The following is a 12,134-nucleotide window of genomic DNA, read 5'->3' on the forward strand; positions in this document are numbered from 1 at the left end:
GTTTGTTTAATTATATTCAGGATAGTAATAATTCATTAATTTCATCATAAAAAAGTGGAGTTTTAATAGGAATTGTTTTTTAAAATAGTAATTTGATTTGATTTCTCTTTATTTTGCCAAGCTCAGTGAGGACTGAGTCGATAGTTTCAGGAAGAAAATGTTCGTCAACAGTAACAGGGGGAACATAATACTCTTCTGCTTCTATTATATCTTTTTTGTCTATGCAAATATTATGAAGTACGCAGCACGCTAATATAAAGTTTGCAGTAGTCTCAACTTCATGGAAATCTAATCGTATGAGTTGCCTGAAGCGGCACTTTCACAAACCATACGCGTTTTCGATTCGTACACGAGTTTGACAAAATTTGAAATTGTAGGTTTTTTCTTGTTGCGTTAAGTTCCCGTAATCTCTGTAGGGTGTCAACAAGTAGTTTCTTTTCGGATATGCAGAATCGCCCAACAGGTGATATTTCGGCAAACATAAATTTGGTAGCTGTTTACTTATAAACGATAAATTAAGAACACGCGAGTCATTGACTCTGCTCGGTACACCAGTAAAAACATCTAAAAATTTTAAATTTGCATCGCATATGCCCTGCATAGTCACAGAAATGGTATCATGCCTGCTAATGTATGTTGAACGAATTTTTAGTTTTGGCGCCCTTATCGAAATATAGGTCCCGTCAATACAGCCTAATACGTTGGAAATCCTGATATCGCTTCAAAGTTTTTTGCTATACCCTCTTTTCCATATTCACTTTGCGGAAATTTTATAACATTCCGTGAAAGCTCAACGAGAAACGATGTAACATTGTTTATCATGTAATGAGCAAAAGAATATGAAATATTGAATAAGGCTAACTTATCGTATGGTGGTCTTGTTGCTGCAAAACCTAAAATAAAAAAGGAGGAGTCAATCTCGCAAACTTATGTTTATCGCTTGGCCAGTTATATATATCGTCGCCTACTAATCAGAAGCATGAATGTGCAATTTTTCCGATTTTGTGTTATAGGTCTCGTTATATTACCCGTTAGATTCTCTAGGTTCTACTTAAGTCTAGAGCTTCCTACGCACATGGAAACCCCGATAATTTGTAGTGCCATTTTCATGAATATACAATTCAACCACACAAAGTTGAGCCAGAAAAATCAATGTAGCACATTCATATAGCACATTCATGTTTCACTCACCAAAACTTTTCGAGGTTAATTATTTTACTCAGGGACCTATAAAACTACCCATGCGATATATATGCTAGCTGATATAAGTAAAAGATGAGCTGTATAAGGCATTCTTCATAAATAATTATACCGATGAAAAATTTTTAATAGCTGAATATCCGAAAAAAAGATAGTTGTTTAATTGAAGACAAACCGATTTATTCGAAGCCGTTGCCTCTTCTCGAATCAAAACTAAAATACTTGAAAAAATTGCGCTTCCCAAGGCAGTCGGTTCTATGTACCGGAGCGACCCGGGATTTTTCCCGACCAAGGACTGTCTGTCATCTGACTTAAGGAGTCATCTCCGTAAGCATTATGAGGAAATACGGCATCTAAGAAATCAGCCGTATGAAGCCAAAAAACACAAGCAGGTCTTCAGTGAACTCCGCAAACAGGCGTCGGACCTTTATGCCAGGAATTGCCCGGTGAATCCAGTACTTAAAGAACAGTGCAGAAAACTTGCGGAAGAGCAACGCATACTCCCCAGGGAATCGCGGGTCACTCTAGCTCAACTTCGTTCTGGATATTGTAACAGGTTAAACTTTTACCTATCCAGAATCAACCAAGACATACAAAATGTATGCCCGGCTTGCAATATGTCCCCACATGACACCAACCATCTCTTTAATTGTAATGTGGAACCAACGCCTCTAACACCCCTTTCATTATGGTCCACCCCAGTTGAAACAGCAAGTTTTCTTGGACTTCCGTTGGAGGATATTAATGACAATATGTGATCGGTCGCAGCTGTTAGGTGGGGCGAAGCACTGCTACAACAACAACAACAACAAAATTGTGTGAGAAACTGGTTATACCAAAATAATGTCATTCTTTTTATAAAAATCTTGAGGGCAACGCTTTTCCCGAACCCAACATTTCAGAAGATTCTGATTCTGATCAGAATAAGAACTAGTTTTTATTTGCAGTAATATCTTGAAAAAAAAAACACATTAGTGTATATGAAATTGAATTAAATGTATAACTTTTTCATTTACATACATACTTTCGATAAGTCAAAGCCGCGGATGTTTTCCCTAGTACTGTGGTGCTCCAAATCCCAATCCGCCAACAGAATTGGCCTAGCAGGTATTGGCTTGGCCCTAACGGTATTTACAAATCAATCTGCAGTAATTTTTTTTACTTGTTTTGAGGTTAAGGCCATACCACGACCACTTGGGACCATTCTTATAGTTTATTTGCATTCAGCACAATTATCTCAGTTGAAAGAGCATAGTGGGAGTATAATATATAGATGCACTTTTACATTAGAAACAAATTCTTCTAATTTTAAGGGAGCAATAAACTTGGAAACTCGATTTCCCAACATTTTCATTTTGGCACATTAATGCTTCTGGCAAGCGGGCGGCGATATAAATATTTATTTACAAATACCTAAGCTAGTAATATAATAAATATGAATTACCATAAAAATAATAGCACATGTGTGTTTGGCGATAATTGTGGCATTCCTCCTTTATAACTCCTCTTTGCATAATATGGGCTGATAGAGTATTTAGAAATTAAATACTCCGCACTGTCACGTTCAACTCGAAAATGTTTTTTGAACTAGGAATGCGTAAAAGAAAAATATTAGTGCTATGGGCCAGAGATTTATAAAGATACCTATTGCACTAAAGGTAATTGCATCCTTCCCAAAAACTTACCTCGACGTTAGTGTACAAATTGACTACGCCTTGCACAAAATCCATTACGCGCAAATATTTATTTGTTGGGTGCAAAACTAGAGCCAGCTCCTCGTCGTCTGATGAGGAAGACGATGACTCCAAAAGATCGTCGACGGCGCTATATACAAAATATGTGAGGCGTTTATCCATCTCCTAGTCCTTCTATAATAATGAGAAATATGCAATTAGCAATGCAATTGAAATATGTACATAAATATGTATATTGTCTTGTTTTTTCGCGTTAGCATACTCACCTCGAACCGACAAATATAATAATTCACTTATTTACAAAATATGTAACTTTTTTAGCAAACATTTATCTTGGAAAAATAACATTGTCGCCAAAATGAAATGTCAAAATTTTGCATGCTTTATCGTATCGTAGGTGATTTATGTTTGCTAGAAAGTGACAGATAGTATACTGTATTTAGTTGTCAATGTGATTCATCAGCTGATTGACAGGGCTGTTCTTTGCACCGTCAATGGCAGCGAGGGCAAGGAATGTTGTATTTTTGGCCATATTTAGGGGTAGGTTGTTGAGAAAAGATAATGATACCCTCTATTGAGGCTTCACTAATTTTACAACAGAACACAACTTTTTGAAGAGTTGGCGTGAAGGCGACATTTTCGTGAAGAAAAGAAAACACTATTAGTTGTTGTAAAGTTTTTCACAACTGCCTTCTTTTGCATATTTTAATCTTTTACACAATGCATACTTCGTATGCAATTATGTGTTAAAGCTATGCTTGTTGGTACGGCGGTTTACAACAACTAAGGCATGACGTAGCTGAATGCGTTTGTAACCATTTCAACTATCGTACGAGTGCGGGTTCGACTCTCACTCTCGGGAGGAAAGGCTTTGAAGATATTTACAATGTATAATCGAAACAGCTGTCGCCTTGTCCGTTCTGATGTCACGTTGATTCAATTTTTCCCAAATTATTAAATAAATTATTTTTTTACTTTTAACGTATTTTAAAATAAAGTAATGTTATATTGTTATTTAAAAAATCTTTTTTGCTCTCATTTCGTGGTTGTTTTCTGCTGTAACAGCCATAACACCTTAACATATGTAGTAAGCTTCCGTTATTGTCAAGATTAGTTTTGCGATAAAAATTATTAGAAACGGGAGTAAAGAGAAACATTTTCCATATTTATTGGCTATCAGTCAACAAATGCACTCTTCCATCTACCACTTTTTTATGAAAAAAATTCAGTCGTTGTAAGCACTTGCGCACGACGCTGTGTTTTACTGGAAGAATTTTCAGCTCTCTAAACAACTCCATGATATGGTGGAAACGGTTCACATTACATATTTTCCTTATGACACATTTTTGAATAGTAAGAAGTTGCTGATTTTACTGTAAGAAGCACCACCCCAGCAGCTTATGTCATATGAAGCTTGGAGGGAACCAAAGCGTAATAAAGCATCTTAAGCGTTGCTTTTCAACATATCTTCCTTAGGGTATAAAATAACGCACAATAGATCGCATGTATGACTTCAGGTGAGAAATATGTGTTGACCAACATAAGATGGTTCACAGAAACACCTAGATATTGGAAGGTATCAACTCTTTCAATTAGAAACACTTATCGCTACAATTTATTATATAATTAAACAATGTGCCAGAGCACGACATATTGCTAAGAGCGAAACGTCTGCAGTCAGTGGCGTGGAATATAATAGCAATATCAGGTGAGGTTTTTGGATGTAAATTGAAATACATTAGTTGAGTTTTCTTGCTGACGATCAGTTTATGTTTAGCAAACCACACTCTCAACAAACGAACATCGAAGTTGATGCCTGCTACCAAATCTAGATAGCTATACCAAGGTCGTCCGCAAAATCGGTAACCTTTCCATAGAACGGCAAAGAAAATATATAGCTCAAATAAACAAGTGTCACAACACTAGTTGTTAGAGTTTTAATTATTACTTTAATAATTCATTTTGTCGGGATTTACAAAGTTTAATATATATATTTGATTAATTTCATTTATTGCAAAAGGATACGAGACGCACACGCGTCGAGCGCTCACGAGTAAATGCAACTAATTAACTTCTTCTTCATTCGGTCAGTGATGGTTCAAAGGTTCAGGGTTACCATTGACAGCTCGGCCCTTTCTGATAATGACATCGCCCCCGATGTTCGTTAGCATATAAATTAACGTCGCTATCAGATAAATAGTCATCGCTAAAGCCATCGAGTTCAGGTGGCATTGAACACCAAGGCTTAATTTTGTCGGCGGTATAAACGGCCACCGTGGTGTGATGGTAGCGTGCTCCGCCTACCACACCGGATGACCTGGGTTCAAACCCCGGGCAAAGCAAAATCAAAAATGTTAGAAATAAGGTTTTTCAATTAGAAGAAAATTTTTCTAAGCGGGGTCGCCCCTCGGCAGTGTTTGACAAGCGCTCCGGGTGTATTCCTGCCATGAAAAGCTCTCAGTGAAAACTCATCTGCCTTGCAGATGCCGTTCGGAGTCGGCATAAAATCATGTAGGTCCCGTCCGGCCAATTTGTAGGGAAATTCAAGAGGAGCACGACGCAAATTGGAAGAGAAGCTCGGCCTTAGATCTCTTCGGAGGTTATAGCGCCTTATATAAACGGATATGAACTTCTTTTGGCTTTGTTGCATACCATCGATGTCGGTAAGAAGGTAACGATCCTTCCCAAGAACTTTCGCTATTACATAGGGACCAAGAAATTTGGGTTCGAGCTTACGTAACTCCCCTGTAGCAGATGGTTCGTTGTGTATCACCACCATATCGTTAACGTCGTAGATGTAGGGGTTTTGTGCTTATTATCGAAGCGCTCCTTCCATTTTTGTCGCTGAGTATTATTGAGGATATAGCATTGTCCCGTTTTTCTAATGTCGTTTCTTCATTATCATCGTCGATTACTGCGGCCAAAAGTTTATTATGTATTATGTCGTTTAGTTTAAAATCGAATATTAGTTCGTTGGGAGATTACCCAGTTGTCGAATTTTGTTTTGGTTGATTGACCATTGTAGATTGCGCAATTGGTCGTCCCATTCTTTCGGATTCGAAGACGCTGTACGAAGGTAATTTAATATAACCTGATTTGCACGCTCCACTTGACCGTTAGCGCGTGGAGTTCGTACCGCAGTTTTTATGTGTATTACGTTGTTTTCGTTGCAATTGTTTACAAACTATTTGGATGTGAACGCAGTACCACGATCCGTTACTGTTCGCGCAGGGAGACCAAAATAACTACGGAATGTACTACGGACCGTTTTTACGACGATATATTTGGTAACTGCATCACTTATTGCAAGAACGTACATATTACCGCGCTTAATCTTAACAAACGGCCCCAAGTGGTCGATATGTAAGAGTCTAAACGGTATAGGTTCGGTTGGTTCGGTGTATAACACACCTTCGGGTTTTCCTCCTTTCGTTTTATTATAACAGCATTCTATACATGATGCTACATACTTTTTGACGTATTTTCGCATTTTCGGAAACCAGAAATGTTTGAGAATGCGTTGAATCGTTTTATCAACACCAAAATTTCCAAAGTCATTATGGCAGTATCGAGCTATACGCCAACGTACAGCTTTTGGTACCACATAAAGTAGTTTGTTATCTACTCGTCGATATAATCTGTTTCGTTCAAAAGAATATTCTTTTCGGAATTGTTTCGTTTGGGTGGACTCAGTTTCATCCCTTAGAACTGGAATAATATCTCGTATGTATGGATCTTTTAATTGCATTGTCAACAACTAATCGTCGTCAACTACATCAACACGTCGTATTTTGTCAGCCGGGATAGGAGCACGGCTCATTGCATCGACATGAGTCATTCGACTATCTGGTCGATGTATGATTTCGTAGTCATACTCCATCAAACGGACTAACCATCTTGAAATACGTGGTATTGGTGGCGTCTTCCCTTTCAGGTTCGAAATAGCAGAATAGTCAGTAAATATTTTAAATGACTTACCCAGGAGATAAATTCGAAAGCATTGCAATGCTTCCAAAACAGCCAATACCTCAAGCTCGTAACTATGATAGGTCGATTCAGCCGGTGTACAGTGACGGCTAAAATACATTACAGCTTGCCAACCGTCGTGATCGCGTTTCGATTGCAATAGTACTGCTGCAATTCCTATACTGCTTGCGTCGGTATGTACCTGATGTTGCTAATTGGAATCGCATAGAGCTAACACTGGTGTACTACATAATTTATTAATTAACGTAGAGAACGCGTTTTGTTGAGCTTCGCCCCATTCGAATTTTTCAGCACATGCTTTCGTTATTAGTCTTGTTAACGGACGCGAGATTAATGAATAATTTTCTACGAATTTTCTAAAAAATCCGGTTAACCCGAGGAATCGTCGGACTTCCGTTTGCGTATTAGGTATTTTAAAGTTCTTTATTGCTTGCATTTTCCGATCACCTGGTTTGATACCATCACGTGATATTTTATGTCCGAGAAACTCGATCTCGTCTTTTAAAAAACCACATTTGTCCAATCTTAACGTTAGACCGTTCTCTTTTACGGCACACAGAAAATCATCTAATTTGCGTATACCTTCTTCAACAGATTTGGTAGGTATAATCACATCGTCCAAATAAGAAATTATATTTTTCGGTTTACACTGTTCGATTAATTTATTCATAGCTTCTTGAAAAACTGCCGGAGCATTAACGAGACCAAATGGCATCCGGTTATATTCGTAATGACCTTCCGTCGTCACAAACGCGGTTAGCTTTTTCGAATTTTCATTCACCTCGATTTGGTGATAACCCATTTTAAAGTCTAATGTCATGAAAAACTTATTCCCAGATAACATCGCGAAAAGTTCATCAATTATTGGCATTAGATATGGTTGTTTTTCGGTAATTTTATTTAGTTGTCGGTAGTCCACGCACATTCGGAACTCTTTATTTTTCTTTTCCACGAGCACAATAGGCGATGCGTACGGAGAATTTGATGGTCGGATTATTTCACTTTTCAACCGATTTTCGATAATCTCTTTTACGATAGGGCGATGCGCGAATGGCAGTATGTATGGTTTCATATTAATTGGCGTATCAGACAACAATGAAATATTCATTTTAACTATACTCGTTTTACCCACTGAACTCGATTCAGCAGAGAAACATCGATCATGTTTTCGTAACATCTTATTTAATTCACCGAATTCACCATCTGTGATGCTTAGAATTTCGTTGTGTTTTTCGACTACCCACATTTATTTTCCTTTGAATAAGAATTGTTTATTAGCGTCATATATTACGTTAATACCGATTAGCACTGGATAATCAATCATTTCATCATCTACGATTAGCATTTCCGTCTCGGACGCGTTTCCGTCTATATTAAGCATTACATTCAATTTGGACGTACATTTATATGATGCTCCACCCAAACCTTTTAATGTAACACAACCTTCACCGATTTTTCCGATTTTATGCGCGAGGGATTTTCTTATTAATGTTCTACTGCTACCCGTATCTATAAAAGCATTTGTCTTTACACCATCTATTTCAATATTTTTAAATATAAAATCACTTTTGATTTCATTCACGGTGTTACAATTATCTTTCGGCGTTTTTACTTTGCAATTGTTTGTGGAGTGCCCCACTTTCGAACACTATGAACATCGTTCGCGTTTATGTGGCTCAGGACAGTTTCGCGACAAATGTCCAGCCTTATTACAATTGTAGCATCGTTGTTTTCTCTGATTCTCTATTTTCGTATTTGCCTTTGTCGGCTCTTCGTTTTGTTTTGCATTTGCAAAATTCGTCCTTTCAAATTGTTGTGCTTACAATAATTCACAATCGCTCGTAGCAATTCACTACATGTTTGATAATTATGAACAGATACACACTGCTTTAAACCGTTTTCGTTCATACCATTAATTATGTATTTTATTATTGACGCATCGTCAACTTTACCTTGGCGACCAGTCGCCAATACACGATAGTAAAATGCTTCTACACTTTCACTATTATTTCTTTTCATGCTCATAAGTTCCATATGAATGTCCGCAGCATTCAAAGAACATGGAAATTCGTAAACAAAATGTTGCCAATCTGTAAAGATTTCCGCACTGGCATCTATCCACATTTTTGCAACACCTTCTAGTTTCGTTTGTATTGCATACAAAATAATTTTATCTTCCCAACAATAAACACTACGCAGTTGGTTAACTCGATTTATAAATTGTTCTGAATTTATTATCTTTTTACACGGATCGTACGACAGTAGAATTGCAATTATATGACGAACGTCACCAAAAACTGAAATTCTCTTTCTATTATATTCTTTGTTTACATTTGCAAATTCTTGCGACGTTATTTGTTCTTGTCTCGTTGGCATTGCACTTATTCTTATTTCGTTACTGTTCACACTCGTTTGCTGTATTGGATATGAATTTGCCGCTTCATTTCTACAAAAAAAATTTTGTCCGTTACCGATTGAAATTTCGTTTGACCATCTCGTTGGTAGTTCAACATATTGTTGCGCGTTCATGTCGGTTAGCTTTGTATCACTGCGCGGTAGGTTAGCGTTGACTGCGTTTGCGGCAGAGAACATTGGTTCCGGCGTTATCGTTGGCGCACCCCAATGAACGAGTCTGCTGCCACTTGCGCTAGCCGTTGAATTATGAATTTTCTGCTGGTCTTGAACGTTTGGCAGAGAAAATGCGTTGTATGGAGTTGTATATATATGAACTCCGTATGACGTTGTTGGTACAATATATGCATTCTAATTTCCATATAAACGTTGAACATATACGCCGGCCGATGGAATTAGCATATTCGCTTGCCCTTGTACGTTGGGCAGAAAAGACGAGGAGTACATAGGCGTGCTACCATAAAACGTCGGTAGAAAAACGTTTGCTTCTGTACTTCTACACGCAAATCGTGTTTCGTTTTGCAAAGGTGCCATTATCGCTACACTATTTGCCGTAGTTTCGATACATAAATATGAAGATGCAGGCACCGTCATTGTAACTGGCGATGAGCTACTCAGTAGCCTGTCTTCATGCTGTGTATGTACGAAGGAAGATTCGACTTCCTGACTACTTTTGCTTACGTTTGCACTATCATTTAAAGCACTTGTGAAACGTTCCTCACTGAAATGTTCGCATAGTCTTTCCACGAGTTGCGATTTATTACCGGCGGTGGATAAATCGATGTCTCGCAATTTTCGACGTAATTGCTCAACTTTTAAATCACTGAATTTCGGCATCATGATTTATTTTATCAACCCGACCGACCGACACAACGCATGAAAAATGACGTTCGTATGCGTGTTTTAGAATTTCACAATTTTTCTTGGCTTTTTAACGAAGCGCGCAAGCACAAACGAACGGTGCTTAATTTTATATTACATTCGAGCGTGTATTTCACTTTTGTAGCGGGCGTATTCAGCTCACTTCTTAAAATTTGTCACAACACTAGTTGTTAGAGTTTTAATTATTACTTTAATAATTCATTTTGTCAGGATTTACAATGTTTAATATATATATTTGATTAATTTCATTTATTGCAAAAGGATAAGAGACGCACACGCGTCGAGCGCTCACGAGTAACTTCAACTAACTAACTTCTTCTTCTCTTCTTCATTCGGTCAGTGATGGTTCAAATGTTCAGGGTTACCATTGACACAAGGAACAGTATTGGACCTAGTACAGATCCATGGAGTACTCCTATAATAGTTGTCACAGAATTACTTAAACAAGTGCCAACCTTTACTTTCTGCACTCTTCCTGATAAATATGATTTCTGCCAATTTTTTATTTAAAATTTTCAGCCATAAGTTTAAACTTATGGGTTTTGTTTTAAACACATACGAGTTTCTTTATAATAATTGTATTTTTTTGTTTTGTTGTATTAAAACAATTTTAGGATTTTAGACTTATTGTTCAAATAAGTTTGAAATTAAAAACCGGTAAAATTAAAAAACACATTAGTAAATAAAGAGGGCTATCACTGAACAAGCCTAATTTAAAGGCATGTGACGCAGAAGGCAGTGTTCAGTCAGAATACCCGTTATGACGTTTGTCCTCTCTTTTAAATGATAGGAGTAACTTTGTTTGTCTAAGGTTGTAATATCCACACATGATCTTCGCAACTTTACAGCCCCGCGCTTGAGTGTACGCCCTTCCCGCTTGGTCGATCCTGTTCAAATCTAGCCTTCTCTTAACTGTTCCCAACCTAATTGAGACATTTACGGAGCAAGCTTTTAGCGTCCTTTTTAGCTAGTTCATCCGCTTTTTCGTTCCGATCTATTCCCATATACCCTAGGACCCAAAATAGATGTATGATTCTCCCTATCTTCCCAGGGATTGCTTACACTCACACACTTAGCTCAGTCACTGCCGGCAAACAGTGAATGGCATATTAATTAAGGTTAGATGCGAATATTGAAATAAGTAGCTCCGACCAAGAGCGGCTGGCGAGGAGGGTTTGGCTTAAAAGGCCTAATGCATCCTGTGAACCCCCAGTGACAGGGCGAGTAGATGTCGGCCTGAAGGCTAAGAGAACATAGGGGGTCGCCCCTAGGCAGTGTTTGGCAAGCACTCCGAGTGTATTTCTGCCATGAAAAGCTCTCAGTGAAAACTCATCTGCCTGGCAGATGCCGTTCGGAGTCAGCATAAAGCTAGTAGGTCCCGTCCCGCCAATTTGTACGAAAAATTAAAAAAGGGAGCACGACGCAAATTGGAAGAGAAGCTCGGCCTAAAATCTCTTCGGAGGTTATCGCGCCCTACATTTATTTATTATTTAAAAAAATAAATAAATGTAAGGCGCGATAACCTCCGAAGAGATCTAAGGCCGAGCTTCTCTTCCAATTTGCGTCGTGCTCCTCTTGATTTTTCCCTACAAATTGGCCGGACGGGACCTACGTGTTTTATGCCGACTCCAAACGGCATCTGCAAGGCAGATGAGTTTTCACTGAGAGCTTTTCTTGGCAGAAATACAATCGGAGCGCTTGCCAGACACTGCCGAGGGGCGACCCCGCTTAGAAAAATTTTCTTCTAATTGAAAAATCTTATTTCTAAAATTTTGATGTTGCTTTGCCCGGGAGTTGAACCCAGGGCATACGGTGTGATAGGCGGAGCACGCTACCATCACACCATTTTATTAAAATAAAAACTAAATGGGATTTTTCATATTACGTACATATGTATGAAAATGAAAATTATTAGAGTGGGAGTAGTAGAGTAAGAAAATAGTAAGTGGGAATGGAAGA

The sequence above is a fragment of the Eurosta solidaginis genome, chromosome 3, assembly GCF_040869045.1.
Source record: "Eurosta solidaginis isolate ZX-2024a chromosome 3, ASM4086904v1, whole genome shotgun sequence".
Classification (NCBI taxonomy): Eukaryota; Metazoa; Arthropoda; class Insecta; order Diptera; family Tephritidae; genus Eurosta; species Eurosta solidaginis.